Consider the following 8377-nt stretch of genomic DNA (forward strand, 5'->3'; position numbering starts at 1 on the left):
CGGGTGCGCACCTCGCGTGCACCTTGGTGCGCACACCTTGGCTGGGTTGCGCGCCCTGGTGGGCACCATGGTGCGCACCAAGGAGCGCTCCGAAGTGTGCTCCAAGGTGCGGCGTGCACGAAGTCGGAGCCCGGTTTGCCCCGGGTGCGCACCTCGCGTGCACCTTCGCCGCGGTGGGCACCATGGCGTGCACGAAGTCGGAGCCCGGTTTGCCCCGGGTGCGCACCTCGCGTGCACCTTCGCCGGGGTGGGCACCTTGGTGTGCAGACCTTGGCTGGGTTGCGCGCCCTGGTGGGCACCATGGTGCGCACCAAGGAGCGCTCCGAAGTGTGCTCCAAGGTGCGGCCTGCACGAAGTCGGAGCCCGGTTTGCCCCGGGTGTGCACCTCGGGTGGGCACCTTGGTGCGCATGCCTTGCCTGGGCTGCGCACCAGGGCGGGCTCAAGATGGCACCCGCGTTCCTTTTTTTTCACTATCTTTCAAAACGGAAATTTTAAAATCTCATTTTTTTTTGCCTTTTTCTGGAAATTAGTGAAGGCAGCGCATCAAAGGTGCGCACCTCGCTGCCCACCACGGTGCGCAACGCCGGTGGGCACCCGGGAGTGCTTCGAAGTGTGCTCCAAGGTGCTGCGTGCACGTTGTCGGAGCCCGGTTTGCCCCGGGTGCGCACCTCGCGTGCACCTTCGTCGGGGTGGGCACCTTGGCTGGGTTTGCCCCGGCTGCGCTCCGAAGCGGGGTTATTGGAGCGCCGCCTCTTTTTTTGTCGGAGCGTTTGGTGGGGTTTCTCGCATTGGCTCTTCCGAGGCCCGGTTGCCACCCTGGCGCGCACGAAGTCGGAAGTAGGGTTAATTGCCCGGGTGCGCACCTTTGCCAGGGTGGGCACCTTACCTGGGCTGCGCACCAGGGCGGGCTCAAGATGGCACGCGCGTTCCGTTTTTTTCACTATCTTTCAAAACGGAAATTTTAAAATCTCCTTTTTTTTTTGCCTTTTCTGGAAATTAGTGAAGGCAGCGCATCAAAGGTGCGCACCTCGCTGCCCACCTTGGTGTGCTCTGAGGTGCGCACCCGGGAGCGCTACGAAGTGTGCTCCAAGGTGCGGCGTGCACGTTGTCGGAGCCCGGTTTGCCCCGGGTGCGCACCTCGCCTGCACCTTGGCCGGGGTGGGCACCTTGGCTGGGTTTGCCCAGGGTGCGCTCCGAAGCGGGGTTACTGGAGCGCCCCCTCTTTTTTTGTCAGAGCGTTTGGTGGGGTTTCTCGCATTGGCTCTTCCCAGGCCCGGTTGTTGGGTGCGCTCCCACCCTGGCGCGCGCGAAGTTGGAAGTTGGGTTAATTGCCCGGGCGCGCACCTTCGCCAGGGTGGGCACCTTGGTGCGCACACCTTGGCTGGGCTGCGCACCAGGGCGGGCTCAAGATGGCACCAGCATTCCCTTTTTCTCACTATCTTTCAAAACGGAAATTTTAAAATCTCGTTTTTTTTTTGCCTTTTATGGAAATTAGTGAAGGCATCGCATCAAAGGTGCGCACCTCGCTGCCCACCTTGGTGTGCTCCGAGGTGCCCACCACGGTGCGCAACGCCGGTGCGAACCCGGGAGCGCCCCGATGTGTGCTCCAAGGTGCGGCGTGCACGAAGTCGGACCCCGGTTTGCCCCGGGTGCGCACCTCGCGTGCACCTTGGTGCGCACACCTTGGCTGGGTTGCGCGGCCTGGTGGGCACCATGGTGCGCACCAAGGAGCGCTCCGAAGTGTGCTCCAAGGTGCGGCGTGCACGAAGTCGGAGCCCGGTTTGCCCCGGGTACGCACCTCGCGTGCACCTTCGCCGGGGTGGGCACCTCGGCTGGGTTGCGCGCCCTGGTGCGCACCAAGGAGCGCTCCGAAGTGTGCTCCAAGGTGCGGCGTGCACGAAGTCGGAGCCCGGTTTGCCCCGGGTGCGCACCTTCGCCGCGGTGCGCACCATGGCGTGCACGAAGTCGGAGCCCGGTTTGCCCCGGGTGCGCACCTCGCGTGCACCTTCGGCGGGGTTGCGCGCCCTGGTGGGCACCATGGTGCGCACCAAGGAGCGCTCCGAAGTGTGCTCCAAGGTGCGGCGTGCACGAAGTCGGAGCCCGGTTTGCCCCGGGTGCGCACCTCGCGTGCACCTTCGGCGGGGTTGCGCGCCCTGGTGGGCACCATGGTGCGCACCAAGGAGCGCTCCGAAGTGTGCTCCAAGGTGCGGCGTGCACGAAGTCGGAGCCCGGTTTGCCCCGGGTGCGCACCTCGCGTGCACCTTCGCCGCGGTGGGCACCATGGCGTGCACGAAGTCGGAGCCCGGTTTGCCCCGGGTGCGCACCTCGCGTGCACCTTCGCCGGGGTGGGCACCTCGGCTGGGTTGCGCGCCCTGGTGCGCACCAAGGAGCGCTCCGAAGTGTGCTCCAAGGTGCGGCGTGCACGAAGTCGGAGCCCGGTTTGCCCCGGGTGCGCACCTCGCGTGCACCTTCGCCAGGGTGGGCACCTCGGTGCGCACACCTTCTCAATGTTTTCTTGCCTTTTCTGGAAATTGGTGAAGGCAGCGCATCAAAGGTGCGCACCTCGGTGTGCTCCGAGGTGCGAACCCGAGAGCGCTCCGAGGTGCCCACGAAGTCGAAAGTCGGGTTAATTGCATTGTTTTCCCCGGGTGCGCTCCGAGGTGCGCAACATCGGCGCGCACCAAGGAGGGCCTCCGAAGTGTGCTCCAAGGTGCGCACGATGGCGTGCACCTCTGGTGCGCACGATTCGGAGCTCGGTTTGACCGGGGTGCGCACACCTTGGCTGGGTTGCGCACCTTTTGTGCGCTCCAAGGTGCGCACGAAGTCGGAGCTCGGTTTGCCCCGGGTGCGCACCTTCGCCAGGGTGCGCACCTTGATGCGCACGCCTTGGCTGGGCTGCGCACCTTGGTGGGCGCCATGGTGCGCACCTTTCGTGCGCTCCAAGGTGCGCACGAAGTCGGAGCTCGGTTTGCCCCGGGTGCGCACCTTGGTGGGCGCCATGGTGCACTCCGAGGTGCCCAAGATTGGTGCGCACCAAGGAGCGCTCCGAAGTGCGCTCCAAGGTGCGCGCGAAGTCGAAAGTTGGGTTAATTGTCCGGTTTGCCTCGGGTGCGCACCTTGCGTGCACCTTCGCCAGGGTGGGCGCCTTGGTGCGCACACCTTGGCTGGGCTGCGCACACCTTGGCACCCGCGTTTCCTTCATTTTAAATTTTTTTTTTTTACAATCTCTCAAGTGGGAAATTCTATAATCTCAACTTTTTTTGCCTTTTCAGGAAACTTTTGAATGGAGCGCATCATTGGTGCGCTCCGAAGTGTGCTCCAAAGCTCTCTCCAGCTGCGTGCACCTGCCCCGGCCGCGCACCCGGCCCCGCCCAGCTTCGCTCACCTGTCCCGGGCGTCTGGTGCGGAACCTTAGAGTAAGAAACATCACCGTGCACCTTGGCCAACGTGCGCGACTCGACCGAGCGCGCACTGGCCGAGGTGCACACCGATTTCACCTGGGTGCGCGCGCAGCACCTCGGGCGCACCGGGGTGCGCGCACAACGCCCGGGTTGCACCGTGGCCTGTGTGCTCGGGGCGCCTCGGGTGCGCGCTCGGTGTCGCCCCCGCGCGCGCGGTAGTGCGGGCAGCGCACCCCGGCCCGGCCCGGCCCCGACGAGAACGCAAACGGGCAAAAGGTTTATTCAAATAGCATTGCGACGCCCGGCGAAAAACTAAAAAAGGGTGCAACACCGGGACTTCCCGGGAGGTCACCCATCCCAGTACTACTCCGGCCCAAGCGCGCTTAACTGCGGAGTTCTGATGGGATCCGGTGCACTAACGCTGGTATGATCGCACCCGTTATGAGCTTGTCGCAGTGTGTACTTAGCAAACCGCGACCCACGTGCGAATCCACCCCGGCCACCCACCCCCGTCGAGGTGCACACCCTCCCTCGCGAAGTGCGCCCCGTTCGCCAAGTGTGAGCCCTGCCCGGGTGCGCGCACCTTGCTAGGGCGTCGGGTGTGCACCCGGCCCGGCCTACGTGCGTGCACCTGGAGGGGGCGTCGTGTGCGTGCAGTGTCCCGTCTGCAACGCGGTGCCCACACACCACCTCGGGCGCAACGACCTGCGCTCACATGTGGGCCGAGTGCACCTTGGTGCATGTTCGGGGCGCCTCGGGTGCACGCTCGATCTTGCCCCGGTGCACCAAGGCGCTCGGTTTGCCCCGGGTGCGCACTTGGTGCAAGGTGGGCACCCAAAATAGGGATCAAGCACCAAAACACAAGTTTCGGGATGCAAAATGGGACCCAAGGACCACAAATGCGTTCCAAGACCCATGATGGGTCCACGAGAACAAAAATGTGTTCCGAGACTTAATAAACAAATATTGGGTTTTAGGAGAAGAAACATGCTCTGATGCCCAAAACGAGAATCGACCCCGAAAAGGCCACAGGCCAAAAGTGGGATGCGAGACAAAAAAAAATGGGACCCGAGGACCAAAATTGGGTTCCCAGGTCGAAGACAGGGCAACCGGACAAGAAACGACCTCTAAGGCTCGAAATGAGTCCCGACGACTAAAACTTGACAAGAAGCACCCATCAGGCACCCAACTCGACACCCATGGGATGCCGACCCACCCGGGCTTCCACCTAGCACACCTTGGCACCCACCCACCCTCGCACCCAACCTCGCACCCAACTTAGCACCTTTGAACCCACATTGGCACTCACCCTGACCCTGGCACCTTGGAACCCACATTGGCACTCACCTTGACCCTGGCACCCACCTTTGCACTCACCTTGGGACCCACCCTGGCTCCCACCTCGGCACCCACCCAGACACCCACCTTGGTTCCTTGGCACCCACCTTGGATCCTTGGCACCCACCCCGACACCCACCTTGGCACGCAACTTGGCTACTTGCCACCCACCTTGGCTCCTTGACGCCCACCCCGACAACCACCCCGTGACCTACCCTGGCTAGGGTTGGTGCACACCCACCCTGGTGCCCACCTTGGCACCCACCCTATGACCCACCTTGGCACGCACCTTAGTACCCACCCCGTTACCCACCCTAGGACCCACCCCGTGACCCACCTTGGCCAGGGTGGGTGCCTTGGTGCGCACAACTTGCCTGGGCTGCACACCAGGGCGGGCTCAAGATGGCACCCGCGTTCCGTTTTTTTCACTATCTTTCAAAACGGAAATTTTAAAATCTCATTTTTTTCTTTTTTTTGCCTTTTCTGGAAATTAGTGAAGGCAGCGCATCAAAGGTGCGCAATGCTGGTGCGAACCCGGGAGCGCTCCGATGTGTGCTCCAAGGTGCGGCGTGCACGAAGTCCGAGCCCGGTTTGCCCCGGGTGCGCACCTCGCGTGCACCTTCGCCGGGGTGAGCACCTTGGCTGGGTTGCGCGCCCTGGTGCGTACCAAGGAGCGCTCTGAAGTGTGCTCCAAGGTGCGGCGTGCACGAAGTCGGAGCCCGGTTTGCCCCGGGTGTGCACCTCGGGTGCGCACCTCGCGTGCACCTTCGCTGCGGTGGGCACCTTGGCTGGGTTGCGCGCCTTGGTGGGCACCATGCAGTGCACGAAGTCGGAGCCCGGTTTGCCCCGGGCGCGCACCTCCGCCAGGGTGGGCACCTTGGTGCGCACAACTTGCCTGGGCTGCGCATCAGGAAGGGCTCAAGATGGCACCCGCGTTCCGTTTTTTTCACTATCTTTCAGAACGGAAATTTTAAAATATCGTTTTTTTTTGCCTTTTCTGGAAATTAGTGAAGGCAGCGCATCAAAGGTGCGCAACGCTGGTGCGAACCTGGGAGCGCTCCGATGTGTGCTCCAAGGTGCGGCGTGCACGAAGTCGGAGCCCGGTTTGCCTCGGGTGCGCCCTGGTGGGCACCATGGTGCGCACCAAGGAGCGCTCCGAAGTGTGCTCCAAGGTGCGGCCTGCACGAAGTCGGAGCCCGGTTTGCCCCGGGTGTGCACCTCGGGTGGGCACCTTGGTGCGCATGCCTTGCCTGGGCTGCGCACCAGGGCGGGCTCAAGATGGCACCCGCGTTCCTTTTTTTTCACTATCTTTCAAAACGGAAATTTTAAAATCTCATTTTTTTTTGCCTTTTTCTGGAAATTAGTGAAGGCAGCGCATCAAAGGTGCGCACCTCGCTGCCCACCACGGTGCGCAACGCCGGTGGGCACCCGGGAGTGCTTCGAAGTGTGCTCCAAGGTGCTGCGTGCACGTTGTCGGAGCCCGGTTTGCCCCGGGTGCGCACCTCGCGTGCACCTTCGTCGGGGTGGGCACCTTGGCTTGGTTTGCCCCGGCTGCGCTCCGAAGCGGGGTTATTGGAGCGCCGCCTCTTTTTTTGTCGGAGCGTTTGGTGGGGTTTCTCGCATTGGCTCTTCCGAGGCCCGGTTGCCACCCTGGCGCGCACGAAGTCGGAAGTAGGGTTAATTGCCCGGGTGCGCACCTTTGCCAGGGTGGCACCTTACCTGGGCTGCGCACCAGGGCGGGCTCAAGATGGCACGCGCGTTCCGTTTTTTTCACTATCTTTCAAAACGGAAATTTTAAAATCTCCTTTTTTTTTTGCCTTTTCTGGAAATTAGTGAAGGCAGCGCATCAAAGGTGCGCACCTCGCTGCCCACCTTGGTGTGCTCTGAGGTGCGCACCCGGGAGCGCTACGAAGTGTGCTCCAAGGTGCGGCGTGCACGTTGTCGGAGCCCGGTTTGCCCCGGGTGCGCACCTCGCCTGCACCTTGGCCGGGGTGGGCACCTTGGCTGGGTTTGCCCAGGGTGCGCTCCGAAGCGGGGTTACTGGAGCGCCCCCTCTTTTTTTGTCAGAGAGTTTGGTGGGGTTTCTCGCATTGGCTCTTCCCAGGCCCGGTTGTTGGGTGCGCTCCCACCCTGGCGCGCGCGAAGTTGGAAGTTGGGTTAATTGCCCGGGCGCGCACCTTCGCCAGGGTGGGCACCTTGGTGCGCAAACCTTGGCTGGGCTGCGCACCAGGGCGGGCTCAAGATGGCACCAGCATTCCCTTTTTCTCACTATCTTTCAAAACGGAAATTTTAAAATCTCGTTTTTTTTTTGCCTTTTATGGAAATTAGTGAAGGCATCGCATCAAAGGTGCGCACCTCGCTGCCCACCTTGGTGTGCTCCGAGGTGCCCACCACGGTGCGCAACGCCGGTGCGAACCCGGGAGCGCCCCGATGTGTGCTCCAAGGTGCGGCGTGCACGAAGTCGGACCCCGGTTTGCCCCGGGTGCGCACCTCGCGTGCACCTTGGTGCGCACACCTTGGCTGGGTTGCGCGGCCTGGTGGGCACCATGGTGCGCACCAAGGAGCGCTCCGAAGTGTGCTCCAAGGTGCGGCGTGCACGAAGTCGGAGCCCGGTTTGCCCCGGGTGCGCACCTTCGCCGCGGTGGGCACCATGGCGTGCACGAAGTCGGAGCCCGGTTTGCCCCGGGTGCGCACCTCGCGTGCACCTTCGCCGGGGTGGGCACCTCGGCTGGGTTGCGCGCCCTGGTGCGCACCAAGGAGCGCTCTGAAGTGTGCTCCAAGGTGCGGCGTGCACGAAGTCGGAGCCCGGTTTGCCCCGGGTGTGCACCTCGCGTGCGCACCTCGCGTGCACCTTCGCTGCGGTGGGCACCTTGGCTGGGTTGCGCGCCTTGGTGGGCACCATGCAGTGCACGAAGTCGGAGCCCGGATTGCCCCGGGCGCGCACCTCCGCCAGGGTGGGCACCTTGGTGCGCACAACTTGCCTGGGGTGCGCACCAGGAAGGGCTCAAGATGGCACCCGCGTTCCGTTTTTTTCACTATCTTTCAGAACGGAAATTTTAAAATCTCGTTTTTTTTTGCCTTTTCTGGAAATTAGTGAAGGCAGCGCATCAAAGGTGCGCAACGCTGGTGCGAACCTGGGAGCGCTCCGATGTGTGCTCCAAGGTGCGGCGTGCACGAAGTCGGACCCCGGTTTGCCCCGGGTGCGCACCTCGCGTGCACCTTGGTGCGCACACCTTGGCTGGGTTGCGCGCCCTGGTGGGCACCATGGTGCGCACCAAGGAGCGCTCCGAAGTGTGCTCCAAGGTGCGGCGTGCACGAAGTCGGAGCCCGGTTTGCCCCGGGTGCGCACCTCGCGTGCACCTTCGCCGCGGTGGGCACCATGGCGTGCACGAAGTCGGAGCCCGGTTTGCCCCGGGTGCGCACCTCGCGTGCACCTTCGCCGGGGTGGGCACCTTGGTGTGCAGACCTTGGCTGGGTTGCGCGCCCTGGTGGGCACCATGGTGCGCACCAAGGAGCGCTCCGAAGTGTGCTCCAAGGTGCGGCCTGCACGAAGTCGGAGCCCGGTTTGCCCCGGGTGTGCACCTCGGGTGGGCACCTTGGTGCGCATGCCTTGCCTGGGCTGCGCACCAGGGCGGGC

The 8377-nt window shown here is 63.3% G+C and overlaps 1 non-coding gene across 1 annotated transcript; it reads right to left on the reverse strand.

Moving 5' to 3' along the window:
• Positions 1–3721: 3721 nt before the first annotated feature.
• Positions 3722–3840, reverse strand: LOC131864690 (5S ribosomal RNA). Its single transcript, XR_009363454.1, has one exon. It is a non-coding gene; the product is annotated as a 5S ribosomal RNA (ribosomal RNA).
• Positions 3841–8377: the final 4537 nt, after the last annotated feature.

The sequence above is a fragment of the Cryptomeria japonica genome, unplaced genomic scaffold, assembly GCF_030272615.1.
Source record: "Cryptomeria japonica unplaced genomic scaffold, Sugi_1.0 HiC_scaffold_90, whole genome shotgun sequence".
Taxonomy (NCBI): Eukaryota; Viridiplantae; Streptophyta; class Pinopsida; order Cupressales; family Cupressaceae; genus Cryptomeria; species Cryptomeria japonica.